The 15,551-nt window shown below is 43.3% G+C and overlaps 1 protein-coding gene across 2 annotated transcripts in view; it reads right to left on the reverse strand.

The window, feature by feature from the left end:
- Nucleotides 1-15,551, reverse strand: part of BEND3 (BEN domain containing 3) — a 188,708-nt gene that overhangs the window by 66,474 nt on the left and 106,683 nt on the right. The window contains exon 1 of one of the 2 annotated variants that reach the window (XM_001368154.4): nucleotides 3,413-3,637. The exons of the other annotated variant lie outside the window; for it this stretch is intronic. The gene's annotated coding sequence lies outside the window, so the exon portion shown is untranslated. Of the gene's footprint in view, nucleotides 1-3,412; nucleotides 3,638-15,551 lie in introns of those variants that run through there. 2 annotated transcript variants of the gene reach the window in all.

Here is a 15,551-nt window from a genome sequence, read left to right on the forward strand (position 1 = left end):
CACAGTAATTCAATAGGTAAAGAAGGAAAAGGGCACATTTTAGCCACTGAGGATAATCTATTGTTATTGTTCACAGTCATGTCTGACGCTCCAGGACTCCATGGGCCATACTGTCCAAGGGGTTTTCCTGGCAAAGATACTGGAGTGATTTGTCATTTCCTCCTAGGATGAATGAAGGCAGACGGTAAGGGACTTGCCCAAGGATACACAGTGTCTCAGGCTGGATTTGAACTCAAGTCTTCCCGACTCCAGAGTTGGCCCTCTACCCATTGTACCACCTAACTGCCTCCAATAATGATCTTAGTTAATGTACCGGGCACTGAGCTAAGTGTTTTACAATGATTTCCTCATTTGATCTTCACAATAACCCTGGAGAGGGAGGTATTGTCAGTATTCTCACATTATAGATGATGAAACTGAGGCCAGTGACTTGCCCAAGGTCACGGTGCTAGTAAGTGTCTAAGGAAGGATTTAAACTCTGGTTTTCCTGATCAGCACTTAGCATAGTGCCTGAGCACATAGTACATATATGTTTACTGAACTGAAGTGGGCTGGAAATACCTAGTACTTAGCTAGATTCTATTAAGAATTAGTAAGGAAGTTTTTTTAGTAATGAAGTTCCTCTGTTCTTAATGGTGACAATGGACAAATCACTTAACCCCCCATTGCCTAGCCCTTACCACTCTTCTGCCTTGGAACCAATACACAGTATTTACACTTTCTTAGACTCGAGATTGATGAGACACCCTCAAACTTTGGAGATGCTATAATTACATATTTTGGAACTTTCTTAATACATCAATCACCTGTGATTTTTTTCTTTCTAAAATATAAATACCATGTCATATGGGATGGCTCTCAAGAAACAAATTAAATATAATTTTTAAAAAATATACTTTTGGGGGCAGCTGGGTATCTCAGTGGATTGAGAACCAGTCCTAGAGACGGGAGGTCCTAGGTTCAAATCTGGCCTCAAACACGTCCCAGCTGTGTGACCCTGGGCAAGTCACTTGACCCCCATTGCCTAGCCCTTACCACTCTTCTGCCTTGGAGCCAATACACAGTATTGACTCCCAAGACGGAAGGTAAGGGTTTTAAATTTAAAAATGAATTTAAAATATACTTTCCTTTCTTAAAATTAGGACCATGGGGAAATCTGCCCACGTATGGTGACCAATGTGTCTCTGGCTTCTGCTGCCCTTACCATAGGCAGTGTTTGGTATCAAGCAAATATATTGAATCTGAAGAGTCTTGGGTGACCTGGGTCAAAACTATCTAAACCTCTTCTATAAAATGAGGAGGTACATTGGATGACTCCAATTTTAAATCTATGATCTTGCTTGAATTCTCCAATGTCCTGACAACACCTAGCCGATGATGTCCTGACAAAGTGGGAACCCCAAGTCGTTGCTGCTTAATTACACTTTTTCAAGCCGATAGACATCACTGGAAACATCTCTGCCGACTGAGGACAATGCCTGAAAAGATTATTGAATTTAAGGATTGCAACTATCCTTAGAGGCTGTAAGAGATCATCTAAATTCCCTGATTCCATCTTCATTCCATTCCATAGGAAAGTGACTGCAATCCTTTCCTTATATATATATATAACCAATTATATATATATATATATATATATATATATATATTATTGGTTATATATATAACCAATAAGCTGTTTTTCTATGTGTCCCCCCCCCAATTACACAAAATTAACTTTCTACTTGAATCAGAGTAGATTCTCTGCTCTTTCACAATTCAAATAAGTAATTCCCATTCACACACAGATTTAAGGTTTCCCAATTTCCTCCCAATCACCTTTTTGCAAATCCCTTACCTACTAAAAACAGAGTAGTCATTTAAAAGGTTTTAGATTATACCCAAATCCCAGGATCAAGGAAAAAATCAATTCTTTGTCCGGTTCAAAAGCTACAGAACTCTAATAATAACCACCCCTTACTTGGACACCCCAAACGTCAAAATGTTTAAATCTTACCCAAGAGGCCTGGAAATGCACCCCATAACTACTTCCTTGTCCCAGTTTCCTACAGCAAAGAGGTCCTGTGATTTCTTGACTCCTTAAGTCAGTTTCCTACCCCCAGAAGCTTGCAGCCCTTATTGTCCTTTTAGAAAAGTAGTTTTTGTTTTTTAAAGCAGGATCTGCATTCTTAGAGGCACAAATAAGGCCGACTTCCCAGGTTAGCACGTGGAAATGGGCACTACCCAGCTTTCCTGATGGAGGATGTGTAACCCAGGGAAGATTTCAGTGCAACTGATGCTCCTAATAGGAAATAACTGCTTTTTAAGGTTTACGAAGAGCTTTACGTGCATTGTAAAATTTGAAACGGCAAGGGTGCAGCATGGATTGAGTATTCATCTTTGAATACGGAAAACGGGGGAGCAGGGGTCACCCCCAACTCCGGTTCCCTTTGGATATAGTTAGGAAGCGTCGCAGGACAGCAAAGGCGCGACCACCAAGGGCGGGAATGTGCAAGGAGGAGGAGCTCCAAGAGGGGGGGGGGACGCGCCCCCTAGCGGCGGGGCCGGCTCGGCCGCCTGGCCGGGGCTGGTCCCGGCTTAAGCCCAGAGTAGAGGCTCAGTCTCTCCGAGCGTCTGGCTGCCGGCGGCTTCTCTAGGGTTCCCAGTAGCTCAGCTCAGCACTCCCTAGACTCCGCCCCTTTCTCTTCACTCACACACACACATACATACACACATAAACACACACACACGACTCACAAAATACACACATATCTACAAGCTCCAGCCCATCCCCGAACTCTACGAAGCCTCCCCTGGGATCTAGATGCCCGAGCGTCGGCGGCGGAGACTGCTCCCGCAGCCACGGCCACCGCCACTGCCCGAGCTCGGCCACTCCATAGTCGGGGGAGCGGCGGGGGTGGGCTGGAGGACGGCGCGGAGTGGGGCCAGCCGGCGGGCGGAGGACCGGACCGTTCCACTTCACGCTCCCCCCTCCCTGGGCCTGATGGAGGAGCCTCCTCTCGCTCCGCGCTTTCCGTCCCCCCACCTCTCTACCCCACCCCCACCCCGGCGCGTGCTCCTCAGTACGCCATGTAGCCCAGTTCTGAATAGGCACAAAGGGAGACGCCGCACAATGGGGCGAAGCAGAGCGCGCGAGGAGCAGCAGCAACAGTGGCGGTGGCGGCGGCGGTAGCCCGCGCGCTCGTCTCGATTCTTCCCCGCCGCTCCACTCCCGGGTGGGAGCTTCTCCCGTGTGCACCCGGCAAACGCACTTAGGTCACCCCCCTTCCTTTCTCGTCCCCTCCCCTGCTCCCGCCCCCACCCCCGGCATGGATGTTGCAGCCACTTCTCCCAGTCGCCCCAGATCCCGGGCTGCTGCTGCTCTTGCAGCAGTTGCCGTTGCAGCCGCTTTTTATTTATCTCTCACACTTACCTGGGACGAGTTCTGTACTTTGCAAGAGCGGGACCCAGTCGAGTTTGGGCGCTGCGCGTGTTGGGGAACGGGGAGTGGGGGGGAGCCCACAGGAGAAGTGGGGGGGAGGGCCTGGCTAATGCGGCCTGGGGAGTTGCTAGGGGTGGCGGGTGCCGTGTTTTTTCCCCTTTCTTTGTGTGTGTCCGTGCGCTGCGCTCTCGCGTGACGTGACGGGACTCCGTGTGTCATTTCCGCACAAGGACACAGGGAGCCCCCGCTGCAGTGGAACCACCAACTCCCCTCCGCCTCCCCCGCCTCGCTCCCCCCACCCCGCTCCTCCCCCTCCCTGGGCGCAGCGGGGCACACGCGGGACGAGCGACTGCGCTCGGGCGTGAATAGCCCCGGGGGGAAGCGCGCACAAGAAGGGACATGTGGCTGGGGAAAGAGACTTTCTGCCTTGATGTAGGCACCTTTAGCGCGCTGTTCCACGTGGGATGGGTTTGCCCGTTTCCAGTGAAAGCGGCGCCACTGCTCTTCCCCAACCCTGGCCCGTGGGGACTCCCCGCCCAATAAGTTTCCCTGGGGAGGAGCTGCGCGACGCGGAGGCCTAACCGGTCTTGCTCTGCTTGCAGCTCTTAACGTGGGGGAGCCACGGAGGCTGACCCCAGCTTCCCACCGCCGCACCCGCGCCCTCCGAGGAGCTGGGAAACAGCCACGCGGTCCGTGTTTTCCCCTTTCACGTGTCATTCCAAAACAGGATCGCTCACACTAGGATGCCACTGGAAACACGATACTCAAGGCTTTTCAAAAGCCTTCCTTTCCACGTTATACACAGCGTGCATTGGGGGCTCGCTTTCTTTCCCTCCCGTGTCTTTCCCACGTAATTTGTTTTAACAGTCTTGACTGCAAGGCGCTTGCAGAAATCCGCAGCTCTAAAAAAGCCCACTAGGGGCTTAGGAAAATGCTCATTTGGAGCACCAGGGAAGGCGGAATCACCTACTCTCCTCTCTGGGTCCGCCATGGAGTCGGGCAGAGAGAAACAGAAGGCGACCCGGGCAGGGGCTGAAGGGCGTGATTGTTCTGGCCACTTGTAAACCATGGAACTCGAAATCCCTATTCCACTTAATTAAGTTTGGAATGCGCGGGTGGGGGTGGGGGGGTGGAGGAGCCTGTTCTATCCACCGATAAAAAATGACACCCCAAGATATAAGCCCCAGTTGGGATTGTAACTCCGCAGGTAAGTAGATTACAAAATGATAAATGTGCAATCTACGGAGTGGTTTAGTGATAGGAGGCTCCTGGAGCTGGGTAGTACGAGTGGGGAGCGGGAACGTTCATTCAACACTTTAGAACTGGAATCTAAGAGAATCCCTATCGTTAGGTTTCCGTTTTGTCTCCGAAACAAACTTAACAAGAAGGAAGTAAAAAATTATTAACAAAAAAAGTCCTGGTGGAGGAAAACGATAAATGGGAAGGACAAACAAACGATCCCGTCTGCTGCACGCAGGCTGGTCAGCTGCTAGGGAAGACCACGCGCTATAGCCCTGTTGGTCAGTGAATATATATTTTTAACTACTATAGAAATGGATTCTCATTCTTAATCTCTGGATTTTTATACGATTAGAGGATAAAAAGCTAGAAGGGACTTTTGAGGTATCCGAGTCGACCCTCCGGGAGTTTCAGAAAGGAAAATTTTTTAACATTTTTCTCCTTAGCCTCCGACTCTCACCCCAACCTGAGAATTCACTAATAACTATTATCTTCTCAGGAAGTCTGAATTCAAAGGGCGCACTGATAAAAGAAACTTTGGTTTATAAAAAAAAATGACGGGTAGTGTCTTTCCCCTCCGGAGTTCTAGGAGTTAAACTCTAATAAGACAACTAAATTCTAAGAAAAACTGGCACAAAACACCTACGATGGGGCCTGGAAGCCCGAGGTGGTGAACTAAAAAGGTTCTCAGTGGGCTGGGTTTACATTCAAAATCCGTGATAAAAGGGATGGCTTCCAAAGAGCCAGAAGGCAAGACGTTGACTCCTTCAAATTCAAAATAACTTTCAGTCCCATCTGCATTTAAAATGCTGGAGAGAGGTGTGGAGAGGGAAGGAGGTTAAATAATCCAGGAAGACAATGGCACCTTTAAAGGGAAGGCTCAACTTTTACCCCCAGAACTCCGAGGACTCCGATTTCTACCGTAATTGTCCTAAATAACAAAGAAAATTATTCAGCATCAGTCCTTTATTCAGTTAACTAGATCCTACGGTCGGGTTTTCCTCCGCTTGAATTTTGAGGCTGGCTATCTATCAATCAATCTCTATCTCTCCTTCTATCTTTGTCTGTCTAGTTTGTGTACTTATCTACAGTTAGTATGTACGAACCTATCTATATAGCCTACCCATAGTTAGTCATTTAGTCCTATCTCTACTCCATCAAAAAAGACAAATCACCTTCGGTTAGTATTCGGGAAAGGTGTTACTGAGTTACTAAGTATCGGAGTTTAAAATAGCTAGAAGAGTCCTTCTGTGGTTGGAATTTAAGGAAAGAAAATTCTATTTCTCAGATTTTAGCAAGAAGTGGCTGAGTGTTATGGATCTCAGCAAAACCACTCCAGGTTAGCCAATTGTTAACCTCCATAACAAAGAAACCAAAAAAAAAAAAAATTGGATCCACTCGTTCTAAAAGCCCAGAGAGATACAAAGAAAAGTAAACCACTCCCAGCCCTCAAGAAGTTTGCATTGTAAATGAGAAAGTTAGAAGAAAAGCTTAGAAATTAAATCATTTTCACTGTCACTCTGAAAGAAACCAAAGTTTTCCCTGATTGACCTAATCTTATTAAATAACTAAACAATATTCTAATATTCATAAAGCAGCTTGATTTGTGGCCCAATTATTTTTAAATCTCCAAATTGTCTTTGGAAAGCTTGAGCAAAAAGCTCATTATTTTAAGTGAATGGCATAAAAAGCTAGCATCCATCTTAGTTTTACAAAATTAACTGAAATAGTTTAACAAAGCAAGAGTTGATTGAAAGAAATCACTAATAAGGGGGCAGTTTGGTGGCTCAGTGGGTTGAGAGCTGGGCCTAGAAGTTGAAGGACCTGTGACCCTGGGCAAGTCACCCCCATTTCCTAGTCCTTATCCTTCTGCCTTGGAGGTGATACTTTGTATTACTTCTATGACAGAGGTAAAAGTTAAAAAAAAAAATTGAAATAAAAGGTGAAGTTATTAGGTTGATTTTAGAGATTTGAAATATTTGCTATTCCTTAGGTGGCATTGGATGGCCTTTTTCCCTACCCAATCTCTGACTACTTTGTGATCTTGGGCAAGTGACTCCTCTTCTGTAAAATGAATATATTAGACTGGATGAAAGTTGAGGTTCCTTTCAGCTCTAAATCTAAGGTACTTTTTTACTTTTCATTTTTTTTAAAGAAGAGAAAAAAATATTGCATGAAGAGGTGACTATTATTTGGTAGGGTACAATAATAATAATAATAATGGGGTGTATGGGGTGCTCAGGGAGGAGTAGTATCTCTGGTATGGAGGGGTTGTCGTGCCCTCCTAGGGCAGCTCTCCAGCCCCTGACCCTCACCTGACACCCAGCTCTCACTTGTGGCTCCCAGTAGCTGCTAGCATGTGGCAGGGGCCACACCCCGGGCAACGGCTTCCACAGGCCGGCTAAACCTTGTGAGGGTAGCCAGTGGGTCGTCGCCAATCCCTGGTGAACCAGGGCTTTGCTCACCCAGCATGTGAAGACTGCTTTGGCCTAACAGATGGAAGAAACCAATAAGAAGGTTCAACGGCTGAGATGGCAATGCAGCAAGGCACTGTGGAGTGCTTAGGGCATGTTGGAGCACAAAGGACAACACGGCCATCCAATGCAGCTGAGGAAGTCTCCAGGTGTAACGACTTTTCGTGCCACTGGACCCAGGCTTCCAACGCTGAGAGAGTGGTCTCTGTGCATCAACTTTTCCACTTAAATCTCCTTCATGCACAAGTGTCTTTGTGCACACTCATCTATGAAAACGCACAAAGATATGTCATTCTCGGTTACTGAGAGACTACTACCACAATAATAATAGATTTGAGTGCCTTCCCCTCCCCCAGGAGGCAGTAAGGGGGCTAGGGTTGAGGTTTGGAGGGGATGGTCACAGTATTTTCCAATTCAGCACTACACTTTTTTTTCCTTCCTGGAATCCCAAGCCCTCTTATCATAGCTTTGATTATGTACATTGCTGAACAAAGGTGAAGAAAAATCACACCCCTATTCTGACTGGATCCACTACAAATTTATATTAAGTAACCTCAGCTGGGCCCTCAAGGCTTCTAGATAATCCCACTCTACCTCCATTATCAATTTACTCTCCAAACCATTTCATCCCTCCTGAAACACCTTATGGCTCCCTATTATCCCCATTCTCTCACCTGAAACTTTGTCTCATGTTTTACAGGAAAAAATTGAGGCCCTTCACTGCATGATCCCTCTTCTCCCCTCTTCTTCATCTCCCATCTCTCAGACGCCTTCTGCCATTCTCTCTTCCCAAAGTAGTCTTAATACTTACCAAGGCTAATCTTACTCTTTCTAGAGGTCCAAATCCCCCTCTGTTCTCCCCGTTCTGTCACTTCATTTCAGTCTTCCCCTTTCACATTTCCTACTGCTTACAAGCATGCCAGTCCTGGAAAATCCTCAGTTGATCCTTCTGTCCCCACTAGCTATATCTCTTGGGCCCTTTGTAGCTAAGGCCAGCCATCAACTGGGCCTCCACTTTCCTTACTCTCAAAACCACTCTCCAAAGTTACTAATGATCTTTTTTTTATTGAAAATTTTTATTTAATTAATTCATTAAGAATATTTTTCCATGGTTACATGATTCATGTTCTTATTCCACTGTGTTCTACATGTCATTGATCAAGACCTATTTCTATGTAAATTAATGATCTCTTTTTTTTTTCAACCTTACTTAGAATCAATATTGTGTATTGGTTCCAAGGTAGAAGGGTGGTAAGGGCTAGGCAATGGGGGTTAAGTGACTTGCCCAGGGTCACACAGCTGGGAAGTATCTGAGGCCAAATTTGAACCCAGGACCTCCCATCTCTAGATCTAACTCTCAATCCACTGAGCTACCCATCTACCCCCTAGTGATCTCTTAATTGCCAATTCCAGGGGTCTTTTTTCAATCCTCATTCTCCTTGGCCTTTCTGCAGCCTTTGGCATTGTTGATCACTCTTTCTTCCTTGATGCTCTCTTCTCTCTAGGCTTTCCTCTCCTTCCTAGCTGACCTTCCTCCTTCTTGGATGATTCCTCCTCCACATCATACCCTCTATCCATAGGTGTTCCTCAGGGTTCAGTCCTGGGCATTTCTCCCTGTAGTTTACATCACCAGGTGATTTCATCAGCTCTTGATGATTTAACTACCATCTCTATGCTGATGATTCTCAACTTTTATCTATCCTGATCTAAATTCTTGACTGACTTTCAATCTCAAGTATCTACGTTCCTTTCAGATATCTTGAACTGGAGGTCTAGTAAGCATCTTAATATTTGTACAGGACTTTAAGTCCTGTCCCAGCTCTTTGAGACCCCATTTAGGGTTTGCTCAGCAAATATATTGCAGTGGTTTGCCATTTCCCTCTCCAGCTCATTTTATAGATGAGGAAACTGAGGCAGAGTTAAGTGACTTGCCCAAGGCCACACAACTAAAGGCCCTATCTGAACTCAAGTCTTCCTGCCTTCAGGCCCAGCACTGTGCCACCTTGCTACCCTTCTCTCCTCCTTCCATCCCTCATTATTATAGAGGGCAACATTTTGCTAGTGGGTCTGCCTGCTTTAATTCTTTCTCCTTCTCCAATCCATCCTTAATTCAGCCACAGCAATCATTTTCTTAAAGCACAGAGCTGAACCCCCATTGATATTGAAACCCCATTTTGAACAGATCTGAACCCCCCATTGATATTGAAATCCCTATTGAAATCCCATTGATAAACTATTGCCTCCAGAATCAAATATAAAATGCTCTACTTGACATTCAAAGCCCCCTCCTACCTTTCTAGTCTTTACTTATCCTATTCCCTAACATGTTCCTTTTAATTCAGTGGCCCAGGCCTCCTGGCTGTTCCATGAACAAGACACTCCATCTCTGTGCTCTGAGCCTTCTCTCTGGTTGTCCTCTACCCCTGGAACACTGTCTCTTCCACTCCAAAGAGTGGCATCCTTCCTTCCTTCCAGTTCCAGCTAAAATCCTGCCTTTGCAAGAAACCTTTCTCAACCCCTCTTAATTCCAGGATCTTCTGTCTCTTAATTACTTCCTGTTTATAGTTTGTTTTATATATTTGTTTGCCTGTTGTCTCCCCCATTAGATTGTAAACTCCCTGAGGTCAGGGATTGTCTTGCATCTTTTTGTATCCCTGAAATAACAGTAGATGCTTAATAAAAGTTGATTGATTGGTTTTCCATTTCTTGACACCAGTAATGTCATTATAGGAAAGGGCCTGCATGTCCAATGTTAAAGAACAGTCACATTTAACTACTGATATGATTTCCTAAAATGCTTCCTTATGACAAAAATTTATGGAACTATAAATAAAGGACATTTATAAAGTGTTTTAAGGTTTGCAAAGCATTTTGCCATGTGAACCTCTCAATAGCTCAGTGGAATAACTATGACAGCTATTATTTATCCTAATTGTACAGATCAGGAAACTGACACTCAATGAGGTTGTGTCATGGCAACACAGATAGTCTCCAAGAGGGGCTTTGAATCAGGAAGGGATGAGAGAAACAATTTTGCACAGCTGCCGTTGCAAATAACTGATACTCATATATACTCTAGACTCCAAAGCTTACAAGGAAGGTTTGACAGGAATCACACAAGCCTGTGCAAGTAATATTATGGTATAATCATTTAAAAACAATAGTGGAGAGGTAAAGGGATTTACTTGTAGTCTCACAACTACAAAACAACTTCAGAGAAGATAATTGCTAGATAAGAATTAGATAATTTTTGTTCACTCATTTCAGTCCTGTCTGACTCTTCTTGGTAACCCCATTTTGGATTTTCTTGGCAAAGATACTGGAGTGGTTAGCCATTTCCTTCTCCAGCTCATTTTACAGATGAGGAAACTGAGGCAAACAGGGTGAAGTGACTTGCCTAGGGTTATAGATCTAGTAAGTGTCTGAGGCCAGAATTGAACTTATGTTTTCTGAACTCCCAGTCTGGCACTCTACCCGCTTCACCACCTAGCTGCCCACAAAGATTAATTGGTACATTTATAAAATATTACATAAAAAAAATGAGAGAACTCTTAGGATTGGATCTTGGTGTTTTCTTTTATTGAAAATAACTAATTGATGTTTTGCAAGATTGTACATGTAAAACTGATAGTAAATTGCTTGCCTTCTCAAGAAGGGGAAAGGAGAGAATTTAGAACTCAAACCTTTTAAAAACACATTAAAATTATTTTTACATGTAATTGAGAAAAAATAAAATAAAGAAAATGAATATTGTGTAATTTTGAACAAAAAACAAGGAATTAAGTAGAGAGCTTATAAGGGAAAAGGCTTATTTCAAAATCAGTGTATTATATCCAGGTACACTGTGTTTATAATCCAATTAATAAAAATGACAATTAAAAAAGAAAAGAAAATGACTAAGAAATGGAATTTTCCAGTCCTTCAAATTAGGACTACAATTAAGATCATTTAACTCTTAAAATTTACCTCAGTAAAATACAGTTTCAAAACAAAACTAGGCCACTCTGCCTACAAGGACAAATCATATCTCACATGAAAGCATTTGTAAATGTGAATAGTATAAGAAAAAAAGATGTCACAATATTTAATTAAAGATTAGAATAGAAACTGTTTGAAAAACAGATATTAGGTGTTAGTTATTTTTAAATTGTTAAAGGTTTTAATCTTTGCTATATTTACAGTTACCAACATAATACTTTGAAAGTTTTTTTTAAGTAGTCAAGCTAAAATAGTGCCATAGATTTCTCTGGCTACTTGGGGAGATACTTTACTTTTGCCTGCTGTATGCATTATTTTGCCAAGAGCTTAATTTCAAACAGAAGTAGCTAGCTGATCCAGGTTTCTTAAACAACAGAAAAGGAAAAGGAAAAACTGAAAAAAAATTTTAGTTAATTTTATTAAATAGAGTTTTCTAAAAGAAGTTACACCTCCCCCCACTCCCTACCCTTCACCCTCAGGCAAACAACCTCTCTGGGCCCCAGTTTCCTCCTCTGAAAAATGAAGAGTTTGGATTAGATGGGCTCAGAAGTTCCTTCCAGCTCGAAATCTATGATTCTAAGCAGAAGACTGATAGCTGGGATGGAATAACCCTTTGAATGCTTCTTCCTTCGAGATTTGCAGAAAATCACAAACTTTTATAATTGGAAGGGACTCCAGAAACCCTCTGATCCAACCTGCCCCAGAACAAGAATAAATAATCCAAACTCAAGCAAAATAAGATTATGAAGAAAGAACTCTATAGGTAATTAGATTCTGCTTCCTTATTCCTCTGTGCCACCTCTGAACCCAGGCAGAGACAGTACCTCATGCCTGGGATGCATTTCCACTTCACCCTTGTCCATAGGAATGCTTATCTCCCTTCAAGGCTCAGCTAAAATGCTGCCACCTTCTATTTTAGTTGTGTGACCCTGGACAAGTCACTTAACATACAAGCCCTTTCTCGCCTCCCACCACCCCACCTTAGTGGTGCTTCCCTACTAAATATGTATTTATTACTTATCTACACATTTGTGGTTTCCTTCAAAAGGAAGCTCCCTGAGGACAGGAGCTGTTTTCTTTAAGTCTTAGTATCTGAAGAACCCTAGAACAATTCCTGGGATGTTGGAGGCACTTGATAATTGCTTGTCTAAATGAATAGAAAATGAACCTGTTGCTTAGTGTTGTTGCTGGGTGGAGCTGACCTATTGATAATACATAACATGACAATTTATGATTTCAAACACCCATCAGAGCCATAAAGGGCTTATATAGTCGAATGTCTGGCTTGCCCAATGGGATAGCATGGTAGAAAGAAGATTTCACTGAAAATCAGAACTGGATTTGAGACCCAGGCATGTGACTTTGGACTGTTAAACTCTGACTATCATGGTTTTCTCATTTGGAAAATGTGTGGGTTGAACTCAACTAGTTCTAAAAGTTCCTTCCAGTTTGGCCATTCTAGGATTCTGCTAAAAGAAAGAGAAAGAAGAAAGAAAGCTGGCACAATCTCCAACTCAATTTCAAAGCCCTGGAGAAAGCTGCCAATTTGAACTGTGGCTCATTTGACTCTAGAATGCAGGCCTGAGGCTCTGCAGCCACTTGGGGCCCCCAAGCCCAGAAGGGGACCTGAAGGGCTGGCAGTCAGGCATTCAAGGACACAATCCTGCTGTCACTGAAGAGTCAGGAGGAGGCACACGGTCTCTAGGCAGTACAAGTTACAAGTTTTGACCAGTTTCCTAATCAGTCGAATCTCATTAAGGGGGCACAAAATGGACCCCCATAATTGGTTTTATAACTGGTTTTGTGCCATAGAGCAAAAGACTTTTAAAAACTAAGTTTTAAAAGTTTAAAAAAACTTTGTTTATTTTAAAAATCTTTCCAACAGAGTTTTACTTAGTTTCCTTCTTGTTGCCCCCCAGTCCTTCTCCCACAACCAATTCATCAGTCAATCAATAGACATTTATTTAGTACCTACTACGTAGTGTGCTAGGCAATGGGGACACAAAACCAAAAAGGAAATAATCTCTGCCCTATAGACTATCAGAGGAGTCAAATACTTTCCCCCAAACCTTGGAGAAAGCAAAACTGAGACAATATTCTGAGTAGAGCAATTTGATGAGACACTAAAGGAAAGAGGTGTCAACATAGAGTGTCTCTTTGGCACTATAGGCAGCTCATCAGTCTTGCAAGCTGAAGGTCCCAAATTCAAGCTGAAGGTCCCCAGTTCGATCCTCGGAAGGAGGTGTAAAAATGGAAATTTTAAACCCCAGACTTCAATCCCCAGAAGTCCTTGGTATTTCCCAGAATTCCCTATAATTTTACCTGAGACTCCATGTTGGCGAGATCATAATTAATATTTAACTGGCAGTAATGCCTACCTCACTGTCTTCAATGCTCTTCTCTTTCTGCCTTTGCAAAGATGTAAGCAAGCTAAAAGCGGGATTCTGAATTGGCTAATCAGCCATGGGCACGTGGTGTTCTTATTTTGTATTTTCTTTATACCTTGATTTCTAATAATCCTTAATAAACCTCATAAAATATAATATTTTAATTACTAGATACTAATTTAATTTTTACAGAGGGTGTGATAGAAGAAGAGTCACTTGACTTTGGATGGGGCTTATCTCCCACCTGAAGTGGATGTCTATTGTCTGGTGAAGTAGGACCTTCCCTCAGGGGGAAAACTCTCCAATGACAAGGTCAAAACCTGGGCTTTCTACCTCCCAACTAAATAAACTGGGGACTTCTAGATTTCCCCATTGACACAGGGAACAACCAAACTAAATTTTAGTTTCACCAATTTACTCCTTCCCTACACACATATTCATTAAGCACCAGTAGGGTGTGGTGGTTGTAGATCAGACCTTATCTGGAGTCAGGAAGTCCTGTCTATGGCATATGACTCTCCTGTTGACCAGAAGTAAGTCATTTGACCTCTCAGTGTTCTCAGGCAATTCCTTGATATTGTCAAAAAACTGATAATATACATGGGTAGAAGTTTTCACGCTGGGCGTTCCACAAACTGATGAAATCACAGGTACCAGGCAAAAAACAAACGTGCAGAATAATGCATATTAAGTACTAGGGAAACAGAAATTGAGAGGTTGAGCATTTACTATTTCACAGAGAATTGTATATAGTTTTGGGTAGATGAGAATTACTTTCCCCAACATTTATTAAGGAGACCGAAACAGGTGCTGTGGAGCATTTAGAGCCTGGTCAGACCTTGAAGATACCAAGGTGGTCCACAGCTGTCCAGACTTTTGTCTTGCTACTGGATTTCATTGACTCTGGAAGAGAGATGAGACTGATGGATTTGTGTCACTGACTCACTTAAATCCAATGCATGCACAAGTTAAGGCATCACCCTGTGATATCACTGGTCCTCTTCTAAATAAGGACAGTTTTGGGAGGAGGAGCACTAGTAGATAGGAGGATCTGAAAAGATTTCTTTTAGAGGGTGGCTCTTTGGGGGCAGGTAGGTGGCTCAGTGAACTGAGAGCCAGACATAGAGTCAGGCAGTCCTAAATTCAAATCTAGCCTCAAGACACTTCCAAGTTATGACTCTGGGAAAGTTACTTAACTCCGATCACCTAGGCTCTTACTATGATTCTAAGACAGAAGGAAAGGTTAAAAAAAAAAGGCAGTTTTTTGTTTGTTTTTTTAAATCCTTACCTTCCATCTTGGAATCAATACTTTGTCATATACTCTCTAAACTTCTCTTTTCTTAGAATTGATACTAAGTATTAGCTCCAAGACAAAAGAGAGATCTCCCATTGAGAGCCAGAATCCACTGAACCACCCAGCTGCCCCCCAAAAGGCAGTTTTTGAGCTAAACCCCTAACTAAGGTTTCTACCTCCCATCAAGTGGATCGGTAAATTTAATTACCTCTAAACTTTCTCGGTAGATCCAAAAAAATTCTGAGAAAGAAATGCATAGAACAATAAAATAATTGACCTCTAGAGAAGTATTCAGAATCGTGAATGTTAATGATGGAAGGGACCATTTAGTTTGTTCATCATTTAGATCAATTAGTTTGGTGCCTTCATTTTACAAATGAGAAAACTAAGGCCTGAGAGGTGAAGTAAAGTTTGCCCAAGACCACACAACTAGTTAATGGCAGAATCTGGACCAGAACCTAGATCAAATGCTTCTTACACCAAACCATTGTTAGGGGAAATTGCCCTAACCCAGCCTTTATGAGTGTGGATAGGCTGATGCAATCCCCGTGTGGATGCCAGGGTGTACACAGACAGTCTGTCCCTGGTTCCAATTTGCTAACCATGTGGGGAAGAGACAGATGTCTAAATGGCTGCTGAGCAAAGTGGCAAAAATGACCTTATTTCTACATCCTTCTTCAGTATAAAACTGTAGATGAGAGAGGAGCTAGGAATTGAAGGTAGTCAGAGGAGCCAGGAGATAAAGATGAAGAGGGTGA

Source organism: Monodelphis domestica, chromosome 2 (assembly GCF_027887165.1).
Source record: "Monodelphis domestica isolate mMonDom1 chromosome 2, mMonDom1.pri, whole genome shotgun sequence".
Taxonomy (NCBI): Eukaryota; Metazoa; Chordata; class Mammalia; order Didelphimorphia; family Didelphidae; genus Monodelphis; species Monodelphis domestica.